Source organism: Heterodontus francisci, chromosome 29 (genome assembly GCF_036365525.1).
Source record: "Heterodontus francisci isolate sHetFra1 chromosome 29, sHetFra1.hap1, whole genome shotgun sequence".
NCBI classification, from domain to species: domain Eukaryota; kingdom Metazoa; phylum Chordata; class Chondrichthyes; order Heterodontiformes; family Heterodontidae; genus Heterodontus; species Heterodontus francisci.
The window spans coordinates 7,636,584-7,650,653 of NC_090399.1; the positions used below are offsets into that span (position 1 = coordinate 7,636,584).

The 14,070-nt window shown below is 45.8% G+C and overlaps 1 pseudogene; it reads right to left on the minus strand.

Moving 5' to 3' along the window:
• LOC137346096 (butyrophilin subfamily 3 member A1-like) overlaps positions 1–14,070 on the minus strand; it is a 146,803-nt pseudogene that overhangs the window by 47,697 nt on the left and 85,036 nt on the right.

The window sequence follows — 14,070 nt, forward strand, 5'->3', positions numbered from 1 at the left end:
GGGCTGAGTTTGCCGTTGTCGTTTCCAGTGCCTCGGTCGATGCCGGGTGGTCCGTCCAGCGGTTAGGTACAACTGACTGGTTTGCTAGGCCATTTCAGAGGGCATGTAAGAGTTAACCACATTGCTGTGGGTCTGGAGTCACATATAAGCCAGACCAGGTAAGGACAGCAGAATTCCTTCCCTAAAGGACATTAGTGAACCAGATGGGTTTTTCCAACAATCGACAATGGTTTCATGGCCATCATTAGACTAGCTTTTTAATTCCAGATTTATTAATTGAATTCAAATTCCACCTTCTGCTGTGGTGGGATTTGAACCCATGTCTCCAGATCAATACTCTGGGTCTCTGGGTTACTAGTCCAGTGATAATACCACTACGCCACCGCCTCCCCTAATATGATGTTGTCGCTGGAACAGAGACCTGGCTCAAAGAATGGCAGGACTGGATGGTAAATATTCCTGGATACAAGGTGTTCAGGAAAGATTGGAAAGGGAAAAAAGGGGGAGGAGTGGCAGTATTGATTAAGGAGAGCATTGCAGTGCTGGAGAAAAAGGATGTCCCAGCGGGGTCAAAAACAGAATCAATTTGGCTAGAGCTAAGGAATAAAAAAGGTGCAGTTACATTACTCGGTGTTGTCTATTGGCCACCAGCTATTGGGAAGGACGTGGAGGAACAAATTTGCAGGGAAATTACAGAGCGGTGCAAAAATTATAGGGTAGTTTTAATGGGGGACTTTAATTATCCCAATATAGACAGGGATAGTAGTAGTGTAAAGGGCAGTGAGGGGCAAGAGTTTCTAGAGTGTGTTCAGGAAAATCTTCTGCAACTGTATGTTACTAGTCCAATGAGAAAGGAAGGACTGCGAGACCTGGTTCTTGGAAATGAGGTGGACCAAGTGGATCAAGTATCAGTAGGACAGCATTTAGGGGACAGTGATCATTGTATCATAAGGTTTAGACTGACTATGGAAAAGGACAAAGAGCAATCCAGGGTGAGAATAATTAACTGGGGGAAGGCCAACTTCAATGGTGTAAGAATGGAGCTGGGGTGAATTACCTGGAGTCAATAGCTGGCAGGAAAACTGGGAGATCAACAGTGGGCTACCTTCAAAGAAGAGATAGTTCGGGCACAGTCAAGATTTGTTCCCTCGAAGGGGAAAAGTAGAGCAAACAAATCCAGAGCTCTCTGGATGACAAAAGAGGTAGAGATTAAGATAAAGAAGAAAAAGTGTGCTTATGACAGATGCCAGGTAGAAAATACTATTGAGAACCAGGCTGAATATAGAAGGTCGAAAGAGATCATGAAAAGAGACTGGCAGCTAGCATTAAAGAAAATCCCTAAGTTTTCTATCGGCATATTAATAGTAAAAGGATGATAATAGGAGGAGTGGGGCCGATTAGGGACCAGAAAGGGGATTTACACATGGAGGCAGAGGGCATAGCTGAGGTATGAAATGAATAATTTGCATCTGTCTTTACCAAGGAAGAAGATGCAACCCAGGCAATGTTGGAAGAGGAAGCAAATCAGACACAAGAAGGATTTAAAATTGATAAAAGAGGAAGTATTAGATCGGCTGTCTGCATTTAAAGTGAATAAAGCACCAGGGCTGGATCAGATGCATCCAAGGATACTGAGTGAAGTGAGGGTGGAAATCACAGAGGCACTGGCCATAATTTCCAGTCTTCCTTAGACTCAGGGGTGGTGCCCAATGACTGGAGAATTACAAACGTTACACCCTTGTTCAAAAAAGGGTGTAAAGATAAGCCCAGCAACTACAGGTCAGTCAGTTTAACTTGGGTGGTGGAAAAACGTCTAGAAAAAATAATTTGGGACAAAATCAATAGTCGCATGTCCAAATGTGAGTTAATTAAGGAAAACCAGCATGAATTTCTCAGGGCAAAATCATGTTTAATTAACTTGCTGGAGTTTTTTGAGGAGGTAACAGAGAGGGTTGATGAGGGCAATGTTGTTGATGTAGTGGACATGGACTTTCAAAAGGCGTTTGATACTGTGCCACACAACAGAATTGTGAGCAAACTTGTAGCTCATGGAATAAAAGGGACAGTAGAAACATGGATACGAAATTGGCTGAGTGAATTCGGGCTGGAGGAAGGTTTGTCGTTTGTTCCGGAGTTCCCCGGGGATCAGTGTTGGGACCCTTGCTTTTCCTGATCTATATTAATGACCTAGACCTTGGTGAACAGGGCACAATTTCAAAGTTTGCAGATGATATGAAACTTGGAAGCATTGTGAACAGGTGTAGAACCTCAAAAGGAAATAGACATGCTGGCAGAATGGGCAGACAGGTGGCAGATGAAGTTCAATGCAGAGAAATGTGAGGTGATTCATTTTGGTAGGAAGAACTTGGAGATTCTAAAAGGGGTGCAGGAGCAGAGGAACCTAGGTGTATATGTGCATAAGTCATTGAAGGTGGCAGGACAGGTTGAGGGAGCAGTTAATAAAGCATACAGTATCCTGGGTTTTATTAATAGGGGCATAGAGTACAAGAGCAAGGAAGTTATGTTGAACTTGAATAAGACACTAGTTCGGCCTCAGCTGGAGTATTGTGTTCAATTCTGGGCACTGCACTTGAGGAAAGACATGAGGGCATTGGAGAGAGTACAGAAAAGATTCATGAGAATGGTTCCAGGGATGAAGGAATTTAAGGTATGAAGATAGATTGGAGAAGTTAGAACTGTTTTCCTTAGAGAAGAGAAGGCTGAGAGGTGATTTGATAGAGGTATTCAAAATCATGAGGGGTCTGGACAGAATAAATAGAGAGAAACTGTTCCCACTCGTGAAAGGATCGAGAACGAGAGGGCACAGATTTCAAGTATTTGATAAGAGAAGCAAAAGTGACATGAGGAAAAACTTTTTCACACAGTGAGTGGTTAAGGTCTGGAATGCACTGCCTGAGAAAGTGTTGGAGGCAGGTTCAATTGAAGCATTCAAAATGGAATTATCCTATTTCTATGAAAAGGAAGAATGTGAAGGGTTATGGGGAGAAGGCAGGAGAATGGAACTGAGGCAATTGCTCCTTCAGAGAGTCAGTGCGGACACGATGGGCCGAATGGCCCACTTCTGCACTGTAACAATTCTGTGATTCTATGTAGAAATAACCGATCTTAATGGATAAAAAATGTAAACAAACTGAATTAAACTTGCAATTACTCCAAAATTAACATTCTTTGCAGTTTGTGTATAATTCAATATTGAATTCTTACCAAATGCTACGATAGATTTCCGAAGTTCTAGCTCTGGAAAGACACAACAAAAACATTGTGGTGAATAGTCGAAATGATGGCTGGACTTTTACGCCCCCCGCAGGAGCGGACTGGTGGGGGGGGGCAGTGGTGTTGTAAGATTGAGTGGGAGGCGGGGGGTGCCGTTCCCGATCCCTTCCCCACCCCCCCCCGCAATTTTACAAGGGGTGGCAGAGGCGAGAATCGGCCCAACCACCCCAGGCCAATCAAGGCTCTTAAGGGCCTCCTCCCAGCAGCTGAGGTCCCCCAGGAGGAGGCCCGCCTGATTGAGCACCCTGTGCCCGATGGAGGGTCCTCCCATGCCCCAACTTCACCCACTGCACTACACTCCACGCACCTCTTCGCCTCACCGGGGCCTGGCCGATTGTCCCCGGCGAGGCCCCAGACACTCCCCTTTTTTCCGGGCCGGTGTCCACGACCCTGCGGCGGCTGGGTGCAGTTCCAGCAGTGGCCACCACTCCCGGTGGCGCTGCTGGGTTGGAGAGCTGCTGGCCTGCAGATTGGCCGGCAGCTCTTGGAGGTGGGACCTCCTGCTTCAAATGGGTGGAAGTCCTGCCCAAGGCCAATTAAACACCTGGGGCACATTAAATCCTGGCATGGCACCCAGGCCTGGCAGAGGCAGGTTCACCCTCAACTTTTTGGCTGGTGGGCGGGGCTTCCCATCCAACATAAAATTCCCGCAGATTACTTCATTAAACAAAAGCAAAATACTGCAAATGCTGGAAGTCTGAAATAAAAACAGAAAATGCAGCAGGTATGGCAGCATCTGTGGAGAGAGAAACGGAGTTAACGTTTCAGAATACCAACAAGTACAGACGCAAGGAAAGGGAGGAGGGGAGGAAAGAACAAAAGGGAAGATCTGTGATAGGATGGAAGGCAGGAAATATTAACAAAAGGGATGGTAATGAGACAAGTAAAGAAACAAAATCTGGGTCTGGAGGAGGTGTAAATGGGAATAACAGAAACATAATCAGCTACTAATCAAAAACAAAAAAAAACTGAAAACATAACAATAAAAAACTGGGGGCAGTGATTATTGTCTGAAATTATTGAACTCAGTGTAGAGTCCAGAAGGCTGTAAAGTTCCTGATGAAAAGATGAATTGCTGTTCCTTGTGCTTGCATTGAGCTTCATTAGATCAGTGTCGGAGACCGAGGACAGAGAGGTCAGAGAGAGGTGGGCAATTAATATGACTGAAAGCTCAGGGTTACACTTGCAAACTGAATGGAGATGTTCCACAACATGATCGGCTAATCTGTGTTTGGCCTCCCCAATGTAGAGGAAACTGCATTGTGAGTAGTGAATACAGTATACTAAATTGAAAGGAATACAAATAAATCACTGTATCACCTGGAAGGAGTGTTTGGGGGCCTGGATGGTGGGAAGGGAAAAAGTAAAAGGGCAGCTGTTGCATCTCCTGTGCTTGGATGAGAAGGTGCCGTGGGAAGGAATTTACTTGAACACAGGGATTTACTCCGTCTGATATTCTTTTCTATTGATTTGAATAAGGAGGAATTTGATCTGGATTCTTAATGAGTAAATATTCCAGTGCACCAATTCTGGAATTCATCAGGAAACTGTGCATTTCCATCCTGAGATTTACCATCTATTACTCTAGTGATTTTCTGATATTCACTGGAAGTGGGAAATCTAACCTATCTTCTTGGTGCAGAGGCAAACAAAAAAATAGTTTCATGAATTAATGAAAAAGCAAAAAGGTAGAACAGAGCTCCATTTATTGATGTTACTCTGGATTATTCTTGTTTTCACAAGAAAATGTTAAAAACATACTTACAATAAGAGGAACAAAATTGCAGATTATTTAATAGGCAACCTAACTGTGAAAGTTATTCAAAATACTGAAAATTCAAGAGAGTTTTCTATTTCACAGAAAAGTGGGAATTGTAACTATTCCTTTATTTTTCACTTTATTGTTCAGTCTCCTACACCCGCCCACCGCCGCCCCTCCCCCGCCACACCCGACCCCCAAACATTCAATAATGAAATAAAGCTAGTCTACTTTCCACATTTCACTGGTTTAAATCTGCAGTCCTGAAATTCCACAGGGTTCCTCTTGTCTCCCAGTCTAACTTCAATGGAAGATCGGCAGAGCCCTCAGTGATACCTGGTTTTTATTCTGTTTCTGTAGGGATTCCTCCAGGTTTCCACTGAATTTTCAGTGGGAGACTGGGAGAACCCCCACTGGATTTCCAGGCCTGTCGATATATATTGTCATTTTTCAGTTACATTGAGAATGTACCTTTAATACGTCGATATTGTTTCACATTCCAATAAATCACAGCAGACAAAGCTGCAATTAGAAGACAAAGGGTCACGAGCAATGGCACAGGCCAGGCAGGGTCAACAGGGAAGATATCACCTGTAAAGTAAACAGCAGTGAATTAGATAATGATATTATCAGCAACATATACCATATGGAAATCATTCTCTCAGAATATCCAATATAGTAAAAGTTCATGAAGTGGAAAACCCACAGTTGTTCTGGCAGCTTCCTGCCGTAACTTCAACAGGAATCCACTGAACAGACAGAAATACCAGCATTGAACGTTATTAAATGTCCTGTTGAGAATGGACCCTCTGCCCACTTCAATCACTGTCACTGATGTTTATTATTATTGTTGCCTCTCTCAGGACATTGGTGTTTTCTCAGCCAAAAAAGCATTTTCAGTTTCCCCTTTAAACTTGTATTCTGGATCTGGTGGGACTGACACTCCCACACTTTCTGACCTCTGTCTGACAGGGTGTTCTAACTGTGCCCCGAGCTGCCAAAGCCATTTAAATTGTGGAACCTCCCCCTGATGCTGTGAATTATGGTGGAGTCAGCAGCAGAAGTTGGGGGCTGGAGCAGCACAGCACACACAGAGATACGGCACACACAGAGATACGGCACACAAAGAGATACAGCACAGACAGAGATACAGCACAGACAGAGATACAGCACACTCAAAGAGACAGCACACACAGAGATACGGCACACACGGCGACGTGGCACACATGGAGATACGGCACAGACAGAGACAGGGCACACATGGAGACAGGGCACACACGGAGACAGGGCACACACAGAGACAAGGCACAGATGGAGACATGGCACAGACAGAGATACGGCACACACGGAGGCACGGCGCACACAGAGATAAGGTACAGACAGAGACACAGCTCACACAGAGACATGGCGCACGCGGAGACACGCCGCACACGGAGACACGGCATACGCAGAGATACGGCGCACACAGAGACAAGGCACACAGAGAGATATGGCACAGAGAGATATACGGCACAAAGAGAGATACGGCACAGATGGAGATACGGCACACACGGAGACACGGCGCACACAGAGACATGGCGCACACAGAGATACAGAAGCCGGAAAATTGTTCCGGCCTAGGTTTATAAACAATGGCTGGGATTTTATGAGATCTGCGGCGTTCCCGACACTGTGACCGGAAGTTGGCGTAACTTCTGCTTCCGCCATTATTCCTGTTTCACAAGCGATTTAAATGTAAATGAACTGTGCGGTGACAGGCACGGGGGCACGTAGGATTTATGCGGTGGGGCATCCTTTCATTGGTGGAACCACTGTCACTGGGTCAAAAGCACCATGATCGCCACGGCGATAAAACATTGTGTTTGCAGCCGCAAAGATCAGCAGTCTTCCTGTCATGTAAGTCTCTGCACTGGAACCTGAAGTAAAGTTTGTATTTAATTCAAAATGCTTTTGCCTCCCTTAATTTTTGTAATCTAGCACCAACTTCATATTATTTATTTCTTTTGCAGCAGAAGCAAAGCAGATGTCAGCCAGCAGGCAGTGTCTCTGCCCATGGTTCAGTGATGTCACCCTGCAGGTTCTCCTCCAGGCCATCAGGGAAAGGCAGGAGGTCCACTTCCCTGCAGATGGAGTCAGAAGACCCTCCCACCTGACCAAGGCAGCCTGGGTGGAGGAAGCAGAGGAGATCTCGAACTGTGGGGTGACACGGAGAACCTGGGTTCAGTGTTCCAAACGTAACAATGACTTGCTCGGATTGGTGAGGGTAAGTGGTCTTGGCAAAGCTGTTTCATTGTTTTTCTCCCTGACTCCATCTCTTTAAGACAGAGGGCAGACAAGGAATGCAGTGGAATGTGTGAACAGCCTTGGTGCCGTACACTAAACGATTGTGCGCAAAGGTGACGATTGGCATTGTTGATGTGCTTGGATGTGTTGTGTGAAAGTCAGTCCTGAACGAGTGATGTTTACAATGGTTGCGATTCACCTTTTGACATGTCATTATTTCTGCACTGTCTCCTGCAGGATAAACGCACCCACAACCAGCGAGTGGGCAAAGACAGGTGGAGGTGTTCCAGACATCAGAGTCCAGACAGCGGCTGAAGAGGAGACTGTAGAAATTGTGAGAGGATGGAGGCAGGTCAATTACAGATGGCGAGGCAAGGTCCTCAATAAAGATGAAATGTCATCTTCAGTCTTGCAGCCATATGTGAACAATAAAGGGAAGTGCGTGAACTCATACTCAGCTGGTGATGAATGTGCCTCTGTTTGTGTCTCCACTGCAGGTGTCCACACTCGAGTGAACGCCACGAGGCCCAAGACACCTCCTCTGAAGAGGAAGAAGAAGCCAATTCCCCAGAGGGTGCACCGTCACCTGCCTCTTCTCCCACCTCCACCAGCGCAGATACATCCACACGGTCTGCGGGGGATTTAAGATTAGAATCTGAGTCACAATCTGGTGTGCACGACACAGACACGTCCCAGCAGCTGATGGAGCATGTGCCAGCCGGGTCCCCTGACAATCGGAGGACTGCTGGGGATCAGGCCCCTGCTCAGCCCCTCGCTCACGGTGATCCTTTGACTGTTGCTATGAGAAGTCTGCTGGATGTGCAGCAAAGCCATGTGGGAAATATGTCGGAGATGCCTGAGGTCGTGTGTGGCTTTGTGCGTGTCATGGAGGAGTCCATGCAAGCTATGACGTCTGCCATGTCCCAGGTATATGAGTGTATGGCTTCCTCAGTCCAGAGTCTGGTGAGCTCCGTGGTGAGTCTGGTTGAGCACCCGAGCCATATTTGATCTGACCTGTGCTCCATCGCTGTTGCCGTGGGCTCCATGCAACAGAGTCTAAGCGAGAGGGAGACGAGGAACCTGAACCTCCCTCCAGGTGCTCCTTCCCCTCAGGGAGACAGGCAGGTGCCATTGTGCACACAGATGGAGGACGAGCGCATGCCAGCTTCCCTGGGGCCTTCCTCTCAGGACACCCCCAGAGTAAACAGCCTCTTGTCCTCCCCTCCGACATTGACTCTTATCTCCAGCAGGCGAGCACACATGGGATACTCACTCACCAGTGCTGCAGACCCCCAGTATGATGGAGCCATCAAGGCCCCGTTCTTCCAGTGGACGCCCACCACGGTCATCCACAGCACTGGGGCAGTGCACTGAGCAGACTGCCTCCAGCTCAGCTGCTAATGTCAGGGTAGCACCTAGACATAGTGTGAGAAAACGTAAAAAGAAACAGTTCTGAGCACAAAGATACTGTAAATATTGTACACATCTTCCAGAAGTTTAAATACATCTTTATTTACTTTAGTATTTGATGCACTCTCGTAAATCATTTGCTTGGTTTCAGATGAAAAGGAAAATGTTCATTGGAGACCAATGGCAGGAACACATTGATGTTTGCAAAGCATTTCAGAAAGTTCCCAGTCTCCATTTATCATTGACATTTGAATCTTCAGTCTTCAATGATGGCTGTTTGTTGTTTGATGGTTAATCACTCTTTTCACTACTAACATACCTTACATTTCTGGTTCTGTGGTCACACCCTTACTTTCCTTGCATTGGTGTATTCTCGGTTCCATTGTCGCACAGCAAAGATTTCATCTGCCGGTCACATCAAAGTGCAGAAAAGTTGTAGCTTCCTACGTGTGCTGGTTAATGCCTTGATGCTGGACAATTCTTCCAATGGAGACACAGGTCTCTTTTAATGAAGTTTATAGGATACAGGCCGTCAGGTACATCTCCACTGCAGGGTCATGTGCTGTTGTCAGAACAGCCCTTCCTTTTGATTCCAGCAATGAAGATGACCTCATGTGTATGTGAATATATTTGGGGAATTTTCTTTCTCCTACTAACGTTCCTTGATGAAGTGGCTTATTGTTGGCTGAAACGTGTAAATATGAGGTTCTCCCTGATGTCCCTTCTATGTCTCTCCATGGCCCTTTTATCCATAACTGCATTGTTGGCATTGTTGCCGTCCTCCTCACCCTCTTCACTGTCATCCCCATCTGAGGAGGACTGGTGTTCCTCCTGGTCCTCCACCTGCAGAATGTTGCCGTGTCTAATTGCCAGATTGTGCGAGGTACAGCAGCCAATGATTACTCGTGACACCCTCTGCAGTGTGTACTGAAGAACCCCTCCAGACCGGTCCAGGCAGTGGAATCGCATTTTCAGCATGTCAATGGTGTGTTCGGTCCTGGCTCTGGTGGATGTGTAAGTGGCATTATACCTCTCTACAGCAGCACTTTGGGGATGATGTACCATGTCACCCAGGATCCAGCCGTCTACTTCGGCTGGTTCCTCAAATATTGCTGGCAGCTGTGAATTCATCACAATGTAGGAGTAATGACAGCTCCCTGAAAACGTGCAAAAACCTGCATTATTCTTCTCCTGTGGTTGCAAACCAGTTGTATATTTAAAGAGTGGAAGGCTTTGTGATTCACAAATACAGCAGGCTGGTCCCAGGGAGCTCTAATGGCCACGTGAGTACAGTCGATCACCCCTTGCACTCCTCGGAATCCAGCGATGGCACCAAAGGCCATAGAGCTTGCTGCCTGGCTGTCCTAGTATACAGGTAAGTAAATAAAATCATCGGCACTTCGAGAAAGAGCACTGGTCACCGCCTTGATACACCTGTGGGTCACAGACTGTGATATGCCACATATGTCATCCATTGATCACTGGAAGGACCCACTAGCAAACAAATTGAGTGTCGCAGTCACCGTCAAGGCAACTGGCATGGGATGCCTACCTAACCCAAATGGCTGCAGGTCATGCCGCAGGATCCTACAAATTTCTGTGACCATTTCACTTGACATCCTCAGGCGTCTCTGGCATTGCCTCTCTGATATTTGGGGGTAATTTGTCCTTGTCCTGAGGATGTGATGATGTGCCAGTGCCCGTCTGTGATAAGGCCGTTCCTGGATGTTATCATTCGGAGCATCCTCACCCTCCTGTTCTGCCTGTTGCTGGCGTTCCCGCATCATGTGCTGAGGGAGAAGAGCCCTCCTTAGTCTCTCCCTCTGCTCTCCTTCCTGTGGTACTGGACAAATTGGGTGTATGAGACCCAAGTTGCTGCGGCTTTTCTGAACAATAAATAAGCAGGGTGTTGCAATTCAGCCCTCTGTTACCAGTCAGCTGAAACATCGAGGCAATGAGCAGTTCACTTTTAAATGCCTTCAAATTGCAGCAAGGTGGAAGATACACCCACTATTATTTGTCTCCTCCCATTCTCCTTGCTATCTTTGTGTGGCCACGTTGTTTGCATTAGCATTGGAGAAAATGGTGTGTGTACAATTTAGAGCAAGTCTCCCAACTTCCAACCTCCTCCTGCAACCTTCCAGCCTGAACCCATCACCCTTGACCCACCCAATGTAACCATAGCCCTTCCTTCTGATGTCATTGAACCAGCTCCCATTAAAGTGTTAAAACTGAAAAGATTCCATGGATATGTTTTTTTTACCAAGTTCACCAAAAGGACACTTGAGATGTTGTTTGAAAACAACCTGTGCCAGAAACCACCTGTGATTTGGGCTCAGAAAACAACAGAACCCTTGGTGACTTGGGATAATGGTTACAGAGAAGTCACATGTTAAGCCTTATGGAGGTCAGGAGGTCGACTCTTTGTTTGGGGTTTGGACATTGTTTTCAGTTTAGTTGGATGTGAACTGTTTGCAGATAGTTGGTGTTTTCCTGCCAAGGGAAAAAGAAACCAGCCAGCTCACCTCCTTCTCTGTCACTTTGCAGAAATCCTGCAAAAATCCAGTGTGAGGGAGCTAAAATCCCTGGTGTTGCAGAACTCCTGAGAAGCTGAGAAAAATCTTACAATTCAAGAGTGTGCTGCTGGAAAAACCCTGATGCCACATTTCTCCTGGAAAGTCGACTGGAATAATTCACGACATCTCCAGAACGGATTGCTTCTGAAATGATCCCAGTGACCCATCTCCGTATACCTGGATGCCAGACCATAAAAGGGACAACGAACTTCCTTCCATATCTTCTCTTTCTTTGGCAAAAATTAGCAAATATTTAGCCAATAGTAGTCTCTTTATGTATTTTTGTAACAGACCTCTGCAGAGAGAATTTCTGTATTTTTCCCAATGTGTGCAAGTGTAATTGGGGAATTTAAAAAGGGAACTTTCATATTTCAATCTGTGTGTTAATGTTTGCTTTGTTACTGATTAAGTCTTGTTTTGTAATAAACTGATAATTTTGTTGTTTATTAAAGAAACCTGGTTGGTGTATTTTAATCTGGGATAAAAAAAAATAGAGTGTGTGATTGGCTGTACCGGTAACCGGGTAAACATTTAAATATATGTTGTGATCTGTGGAGAAGTGGAACTAGAAAAGACAGTACACTCCTCCTGCCTCGGTCACAACACTGTGATCCCTAGTTCTAGATTCCCCAGCCAGGGGAAACATCCTCCCAGCACTGATCCTGTGAAGCCTCTGAAAATTATATATGTTTCAATGAGATCAGCTCTCATTCTTCTAAACTCCGGGGAATATCAGCCTAGTCCACTCAATGTCTCCTCACAGGACAATCCCATCATCCCAGAAATCCACCTAGCGAACCTTTGTTGCACTCCCTCTAAGGCAGGTAAATCCTTTCTTAGATAAGGAGACCAGATATGTACACTGTACTGCAGGTGTGGCCTCACCAAGGCCCCATACAACTGCAGTAAGACTTCTTTACTCTTTTACTCCAATCCCTTTGTAATAAAGTCTAACATGCCATTTGCTTCCCTAATTGCTTTCTGTACCTGCACTTTAACTTGCTGTGATTCATGTACAAGGACACCCAGATCTGAATAATAACATTTCTCAGTCTCTCATCATTTAAAAAATATTCTGCTTTTCTATTTTTCCTACCAAAGTGGATAACTTCACATTTTCCACATTATATTCCATCTGCTACGTTCCTGCCTCCTCACTTGTTCTGGTTAAATCCTTTTGTAACCTCTGTGTCCTCCTCACAGCTAACTTTTCCACCTAACTTTGTATTGTCAGCACATTCGATCATTACACTCGATCCCTTCATCTAAACCATTGATATAGATTGTAAAGGTGCAGCAGCTCGAGCTCCGGGTTGTGGAACTTGAACAACAGCTGGTGTCACTGTGCGTATCCGTGAGGATGAGAGCTTCTTGGATAGCACGTTTATAGATGTGGTCACCCCACAGCTTAAGAGTCGGCAGGGAGAGAGGGAATGGGTGACCACCAGGCAACCAAGAAGAAACAGACAGGTAATGCAGGAGACCCCTGAGTGTGTCTCACTCTCCAACAGGTATTCAGTACTGAATACTGAGGAAGGTGATGGTTCACCTGGGGAGTGCAGCCAGAGACAAGGCCATGGCACCATGGATGGTTCAGCTGCACGGGGGAGGGGCACAAGGAAGACTGGAAGAGCCAGAGTGACAGGAGATTCGATAGTTAGGGGAATTGACAGGCATTTCTGCAGCCGCAGACGTGAATCCAGAATGGTGTTCACTCCCCTGTAAGATAAAGTTCACTGACACTGTCCTGCTACCATTCACCAGTTAGAGAAACAGCTGGGAAAACAAAATGCAATTGTAGTGGCAGTAACCATGGGAGACCTTTACCCAGATTATGGGCTGGAATTTGATGAATTTTGTGAAAATTAATCTCCTCCCCAGCCTCTCCTTCTGTGTCAGGTCCTCTGCCCTATTTCAATAGTAACAAAGAGGAAATCCCAAAAATTCCCTGTGAAGGGAAAGCTCCACTTGATTTCCCAAATACAGAAAACCCAGTTAGTGTCTGAATTAGAACTCAAGTGGTTCCTAATATTCCAGCTGTGGGACTGGGAGAAAATCCCCAAAATCCACTACCGGGAAATGGGAATGAGGGGCAAGGAGCAATTCCGCCAGGGTCCTGTGGATGATGCCAACCCTTAGACTATTCCAAACTACAGGCATGTGTTTAACAATTAGGACCAATCAACCCACAAACATGTCCCATAGACCTAAGACAGCACTTGTAGGTGTTTCAGAATGACCACCCAGTCTCGAAGACAGTGATATGAAGAATGTTATCTTGTCCACTCTTACCTCAGATTAGTGAGGTAATCTTCCTTTTATTGTTTTTAACTGGGATACTGCCCTGAATGATATGATCACTGCTTTGATAATAGATAACATAGACCTGGGGGAAAAGATATATCAAACTAAACAGGGCCCTCATGAAAGCCCCACTGCATTCGGTGACTGACTATACATTATTTATGAGATGTTACAGGGAAATCCCAATGGTAAGACTCTGAACGGAAAAGATGAAGACACTTTTAAAAAAGTATATCTAAAAAATATACAGCCTGCCTTACAAACAGCCCGAGGTCATACTGTTCGTTACAACTCACTCTGGACTGATCTACGTGAAGCAAACACTGCTTGGATGTATGATAAAAGCCAGAGACAGGATTCCCAGAAAGGGAAACCCATCCAAATAGTAGAAAGACCCCACGCCCTTCCGTCTGCACCACACCTTAAACAGTCAGCAGTGTGCTA